Below are 7500 nucleotides of genomic sequence, written 5' to 3' on the forward strand. Positions count from 1 at the left end.
TAAAGGGTGGCGATGATTCGTTCTATAATAGAAATACCCGTCGTAGCGTTTCGGCCTAGTCACCCGCCACGAAACACTCTCTCGTCGTGGAATCCCCGCGTCGGAGAGTAAAACGCCGAAGGCTTACTTATGAAACTTACGTCTCTCGACGATGGGACGATCCACGCGAAGAGTTGTTACGTGCACGCGTATGGTGCGATTGCGTCGATTCGCTTTTCTGTACGGGGAGCAATAGAACGTTGAGTTGACTTATCGGGTCTTCGTTGGAATTACCGTCGCTGGCATTGTAAACTCCAGATGACCTTGTGATTCCTTCGTCGGGCACTGGTAAAGGGTGGCGATGATGCGTTCTATAATAGAAATACCCGTCGTAGCGTTTCTTCCGAGTCAACCCGCTCACGAAACACTCTCTCGTCGTGGAATCCCCGCGTCGGAGAGTAAAACGCGAATTCATAGTATGGAAACTTACGTCTCTCGACGATGGGACGATCCACGCGAAGAGTTGTTACGTGCACGCGTATGGTGCGATTGCGTCGATTCGCTTTTCTGTACGGGGAGTAATAGAACGTTGAGTTGACTTATCGGGTCTTCGTTGGAATTACCGTCGCTGGCATTGTAAACTCCAGATGACCTTGTGATTCCTTCGTCGGGCACTGGTAAAGGGTGGCGATGATGCGTTCTATAATAGAAATACCCGTCGTAGCGTTTCTTCCGAGTCAACCCGCTCACGAAACTCTCTCTCGTCGTGGAATCCCCGCGTCGGAGAGTAAAACGCGAATTCATACTATGAAAACTTACGTCTCTCGACGATGGGACGATCCACGCGAAGAGTTGTTTACGTGCACGCGTATGGTGCGATTGCGTCGATTCGCTTTTCTGTACGGGGAGAAATAGAACGTTGAGTTGACTTATCGGGTCTTCGTTGGAATTACCGTCGCTGGCATTGTAAACTCCAGATGACCTTGTGATTCCTTCGTCGGGCACTGGTAAAGGGTGGCGATGATGCGTTCTATAATAGAAATACCCGTCGTAGCGTTTCTTCCGAGTCAACCCGCTCACGAAACTCTCTCTCTCGTCGTGGAATCCCCGCGTCGGAGAGTAAAACGCCGAAGGCTTACTATGAAACTTACGTCTCTCGACGATGGGACGATCCACGCGAAGAGTTGTTACGTGCACGCGTATGGTGCGATTGCGTCGATTCGCTTTTCTGTACGGGGAGTAATAGAACGTTGAGTTGACTTATCGGGTCTTCGTTGGAATTACCGTCGCTGGCATTGTAAACTCCAGATGACCTTGTGATTCCTTCGTCGGGCACTGGTAAAGGGTGGCGATGATTCGTTCTATAATAGAAATACCCGTCGTAGCGTTTCTTCCGAGTCAACCCGCTCACGAAACTCTCTCTCGTCGTGGAATCCCCGCGTCGGAGAGTAAAACGCGAATTCATAGTATGGAAACTTACGTCTCTCGACGATGGGACGATCCACGCGAAGAGTTGTTACGTGCACGCGTATGGTGCGATTGCGTCGATTCGCTTTTCTGTACGGGGAGCAATAGAACGTTGAGTTGACTTATCGGGTCTTCGTTGGAATTACCGTCGCTGGCATTGTAAACTCCAGATGACCTTGTGATTCCTTCGTCGGGCACTGGTAAAGGGTGGCGATGATTCGTTCTATAATAGAAATACCCGTCGTAGCGTTTCTTCCGAGTCAACCCGCTCACGAAACTCTCTCTCGTCGTGGAATCCCCGCGTCGGAGAGTAAAACGCGAATTCATACTATGAAAACTTACGTCTCTCGACGATGGGACGATCCACGCGAAGAGTTGTTTACGTGCACGCGTATGGTGCGATTGCGTCGATTCGCTTTTCTGTACGGGGAGAAATAGAACGTTGAGTTGACTTATCGGGTCTTCGTTGGAATTACCGTCGCTGGCATTGTAAACTCCAGATGACCTTGTGATTCCTTCGTCGGGCACTGGTAAAGGGTGGCGATGATGCGTTCTACAATAGAAATACCCGTCGTAGCGTTTCTTCCGAGTCAACCCGCTCACGAAACTCTCTCTCGTCGTGGAATCCCCGCGTCGGAGGGTAAAACGCGATATATAATAGTATATGCCAGTGGTTCGCGCGCGTCGTCTCTGAGATACGCGGTCGACAGAGTTCCGAAAACACGTGATGTGCCACGATTTCCGTGCGTCTTACATCTTTCGACGATGGGACGATCCACGCGAAGAGAACGTTCGTGCTTGCGTGAGGTGCAACAGCGTCGATTCGTTTCTGTACGGGGAGAAATAGAACGTTGAGTTGACTTATCGGGTCTTCGTTGGAATTACCGTCGCTGGCATTGTAAACTCCAGATGACCTTGTGATTCCTTCGTCGGGCACTGGTAAAGGGTGGCGATGATTCGTTCTATAATAGTAATACCCGTCGTAGCGTTTCGACCGATGTCACCCGCCACGAAAGTCTCTCTCGACGTGGAAACCCCGCGCCGAAGAGTAAACGCGAAGGCTTACCATACGAAAGAAAACGGTATTATACGCCTGTGGTATGTGCGTCTCGGCTCTGTGATACGCGATCGGCAGAGTTACAAAAAAACGTTGATGGGCCACGATTTCCGTGCGTCTTACATCTTTCGACGATGGGACGATCCACGCGAAGAGTAGTTACGTGCTCGCGCGAGGTGCGATAGCGTCGATTCGCTTTTCTGTACGGGGAGAAATAGAACGATGAGTTGACTTATCGGGTCTTCGTTGGAATTACCGTCGCTGGCATTGTAAACTCCAGATGACCTTGTGATTCCTTCGTCGGGCACTGGTAAAGGGTGGCGATGATTCGTTCTATAATAGAAATACCCGTCGTAGCGATTCGGCCGAGTCACCCGCCACGAAACTCTCTCTCGTCGTGGAATCCCCATGTCGGAGAGTAAAACGCGAAGGCTAACTATATAAGAAATATATAGTATTATTTATGCCTGTGGTTCTCCGTTTGCCCTACTCTCAGATACGCGACTCGGAGAGTTACGAATAATCGTGATGGACCACGATTTCTGTACGTCTTACATCTTTCGACGATGGGACGATCCACGCGAAGAGATCATTCCTGCTTGCGTGAGGTGCGATAGCGCCGATTCGCTTTTCTGTACGGGGAGAAATAGAACGATGAGTTGACTTATCGGGTCTTCGTTGGAATTACCGTCGCTGGCATTGTAAACTCCAGATGACCTTGTGATTCCTTCGTCGGGCACTGGTAAAGGGTGGCGATGATTCGTTCTATAATAGAAATACCCGTCGTAGCGATTCGGCCGTGTCACCCGCCACGAAAATCTCTCTCGTCGTGGAATCCCCGCGTCGTAGAGTAAACGCGAAGGCTTGCTATAGAAGACTATAGTTTATACGCCTGTGGTTCACCGGTTGCCTGCTCTCCGGGGTACGCGATCGCGCAGGAGTTACGGAAGAACTTGATGGGCCACGATCTCCAAGCGGCTATATCTTTCGACGATGGGACGATTCACGCGAAGAGAACGTTCGTGCATGCGTGAGGTGCGATAGCGTTGATTCGCTTGTCTGTACGGGGAGAAATAGAACGATGAGTTGACTTATCGGGTCTTCGTTGGAATTACCGTCGCTGGCATTGTAAACTCCAGATGACCTTGTGATTCCTTCGTCGGGCACTGGTAAAGGGTGGCGATGATTCGTTCTATAATAGAAATACCCGTCGTAGCGTTTCGACCGATGTCACCCGCCACGAAATTCTCTCTCGTCGTGGAATCCCCGCGTCGGAGAGTAACCGCCGAAGGCTTGCTATAGAAGACTATAGTTTATACGCCTGTGGTTCACCGGTTGCCGGCTCTCCGGGGCACGCGATCGCGCGAAGGTTACGGAGGGACGTGAAGCGCCCGAGCAATGAAACGTCCGCAGGAGGAAACGAGCAACCGCCGAACATTGTTTCGCGACGTTTCCATAATGTATTGTCGTTTCGCTCGCATCCCGCTTCTTTCCCCTAGTTTCCTCGACGCGTAGTTTCGCAGCCTTAGTGGACGAATCATTCTCGATTCGAGGAAAGATATGCAGTGGGGCGTGCAATGAGCCCGCCAGAGACCACGATCTCCAATGCGTCTTTACATCTTTGGACGATGGGACGATCCACGCGAAGAGAACGTTCGTGCTTGCGCGAGGTGCATTAGCGTCGATTCGCTTTTCTGTACGGGGAGAAATAGAACGATGAGTTGACTTATCGGGTCTTCGTTGGAATTACCGTCGCTGGCATTGTAAACTCCAGATGACCTTGTGATTCCTTCGTCGGGCACTGGTAAAGGGTGGCGATGATTCGTTCTATAATAGAAATACCCGTCGTAGCGATTCGGCCGAGTCACCCGCCACGAAACTGTCTCTCTTTCGTCGTGGAAACCCCGCGTCGGAGAGTAAAACGCGCGAAGGCTGTGACTGTAACATATATATATATATATACACAGTATACAATGCCTGTGGTTTTTGCGCGTGTCGGCTCTTCGGTATACGCGATCGGCCAGAGTTACGGAGGGACGGTGAAGCGCACGAGAAATTGAAACGGCCGCACGATTGGAACCGAGCAACCGTCGAACATTGTTTCGCGACGTTTCCATAATGCGTTTTCGTTTCGCTCGCATACCGCTTCTTTTCCCCTAGTCTCTGAGACGCGTTTTCGAGCCGTTCTTCTACTATCGATTCTCGTAGAGAGAAGGGACCGGGTAGTCTGGAAGTGGAACCCGCATCTTGCGTGTACCGTACACGGAATTGAGAGGACCGGCCGTGAAGCTCGTTTTAAAGCCGTGCGTCTGACACCCAACTCTTGCGCGCCAATTTCGCGGCAAGAGATAATATGGGACGAATGACCGGCAAAGAGCCAGCTGTGAAGTCTGTTTTTTTAATCGAATCCGTGGACGTGTGTATGCCGTAGCGTCGCTCGTCGTGTTCGTTCATGGTCGTTCCGAGAGAAAGAACGAAAGCGGTAACGAAGGGACCGGCCGTGAAGCTCGTTTTAAAGCCGCGCGTCTGACACCCAACTCTTGCGCGCCAATTTCGCGGCAAGAGATAACATGGGACGAATGACCGGCAAAGAGCCAGCTGTGAAGTCTTTTTTCATTATTTGCTTTCAATCGATCGATCGGTACGATTCGTGCAACGTTTCGCGCGATGCGACGCGAAAACATGCGCGCAACAATAGATGCGTCTGATCGGAAGAACGCGAGGGTCGACTGCACGCGATGGATTCAGTATCGGGTAGGATACAAAATATATCCCCGTCGTTTCCACGCGTGCGAGTCTTCTGCGTCTTTCGCGGGTTTTTGAATGCACTATACGCCCGGAACGTCGAGAAATATATACATATTACTTGAACGTTTTTCGTCTCGAAAGGCTTCGGTGTCGTCTCCAAGGCGACGCCTGAATCTCCTTCGCGCGCTGGTCGGAGATTCAGGTATCAACTTTTATCTTCTCTTTGAAAGAAGAGAGATATTAGGTCGAACAAGTGAGAATAAAATTATATATGTGAAATATAAAATTTATACGATTACCCTGAACGGTGGATCACTTGGCTCGTGGGTCGATGAAGAACGCAGCTAATTGCGCGTCAACGTGTGAACTGCAGGACACATGAACATCGACATTTCGAACGCACATTGCGGTCCACGGATACAATTCCTGGACCACGCCTGGCTGAGGGTCGTTTACGTACCATACACTGCTTGCGTAGCTCTGTCAAATCCCCGCCGTCGTTCACCTCTTCGGATCGAACGTTTTTTTACCGAAGGGCGCAAAGAACGTCTCTGAGTCGGGTTAAGAGAAGGATGCTACGTACGAGCGAACGATGGGTGTCTCGTCGGCGTTTGTCGCGGACACGCGAAAATTCTGTGAATTTCACGGACAGTGTACGTTCTAGTTGTTGCAAAACGATCGGAATCGTTTGTATGGACTCGCGTGAGTGTTCGCGGCGTCGTGCGTCGTTCAATTACGACCGCCCGCGGATACCGCTCCACTGCGATATGGATCTGAGCGACAACTTTTTCGGCTGTTCGTGAGATGAACGGTTTCGTGTGTTTAGAAAAATTTTTTTTCCCGCGCTCCCGACGTCACCTGAAATGATGCGTCAGAGGTGAAAGAAAATATTAAGAAGTCGAGAGAGAGAGACTACACACGTTTTATTCATATTTTGTATACCGTGCGTGAGACGGATGTGCACGACACGTCGTATGTCGGTATATTACCGACTGGCCCCAGGGAGATTGTTTTCTTCCTCTCTTACGAATGAGATGTACGTTTCGGAGGATCGTCGTTACCGAAACACACGGCAAAACGAGACTTCTCGCAGCAGAACCTTTATACACAATACACATCGACTCTTTTTACCCCGAGAGAGAGAGAAAAGGTGTATTTCTTTTTTTTATTTTTCGAATTCGACGCACGAACGCTTTGACGACTGGAGAAAAACACGGTGTGTGTTAAAATCGTGCGGGACGAGCATGCGTATTCGTAACGGGTCGAATAGTTCTTATTCCCCGTCGTCGCGTGTCCTCGCTGGACCACCACCGTGCGCTTCCGCCACGTTCAGTTGAATTTCGAAATATATATATATAAAAAGAATCACCATATACTCTCTTTCGGGAGGTGTATTTTTATCGGTTTCTGCTATAGAGAAGAGACGGAGATCGTGTTGTGAGGTGTAACGTTTCTGTATCCCCGTTTCGGAGGATCGTCGTTATCGGCGGAACACACGTCAAAACGAGACTTCTCGCAGAACCTTTATACACAATACACATCGACTCTTTTACCCCGAGAGAGAGAAAAGGTGTTTTTCTTTTTTTTTTATTTTTCGAATTCGACGCACGAACGCTTTGACGACTGGAGAAAAACACGGTGTGTGTTAAAATCGTGCGGGACGAGCATGCGTATTCGTAACGGGTCGAATAGTTCTTATTCCCCGTCGTCGCGTGTCCTCGCTGGACCACCACCGTGCGCTTCCGCCACGTTCAGTTGTATTTCGAAATATATATATATAAAAAGAATCACCATATACTCTCTTTCGGGAGGTGTATTTTTATCGGTTTCTGCTATAGAGAAGAGACGGACGATCGTGTGTGACACCACGTGGTAACGTTTCCGTATCCCCGTAAAATACGTTTATCTTTTCTCGTAGAAAAGAGAGAGGAAGAGGCAGGAGCTCCTCTTTGGCGAGGCTTTCGAACGTCGCGTCCCGTCCGCCGGAATATAATGATATAAATATATAACCGCCGCCGACTTTGTGCGAAAGCGTTGAAACGAACGCGTCGGTCGCCCCATGGTGTGTGTTTGTCGTGTCTTCTTTTCCTCTTCTGCACTTCTCTTCACTGTCGATCGCGAGACCGCGCGAGATCCGCTTCGGTCGTCCAGTCCCCGAAAATTCTTCTCGGACGGGCGTTAAAGTTAACCGGAGCGCGAGATCGTCTAGCGAGAGTCTTTTTCGCGATCGAGTAAAATGTGATAGAAGA

At 49.9% G+C, this 7500-nt stretch overlaps 1 non-coding gene across 1 annotated transcript; it reads left to right on the forward strand.

Moving 5' to 3' along the window:
• Nucleotides 1-5547: 5547 nt before the first annotated feature.
• Nucleotides 5548-5702, forward strand: LOC143176677 (5.8S ribosomal RNA). Its single transcript, XR_013001197.1, has one exon. It is a non-coding gene; the product is annotated as a 5.8S ribosomal RNA (ribosomal RNA).
• The last annotated feature ends 1798 nt before the right edge of the window (nucleotides 5703-7500 follow it).

Source organism: Nomia melanderi, unplaced genomic scaffold (genome assembly GCF_051020985.1).
Source record: "Nomia melanderi isolate GNS246 unplaced genomic scaffold, iyNomMela1 scaffold0728, whole genome shotgun sequence".
Classification (NCBI taxonomy): domain Eukaryota; kingdom Metazoa; phylum Arthropoda; class Insecta; order Hymenoptera; family Halictidae; genus Nomia; species Nomia melanderi.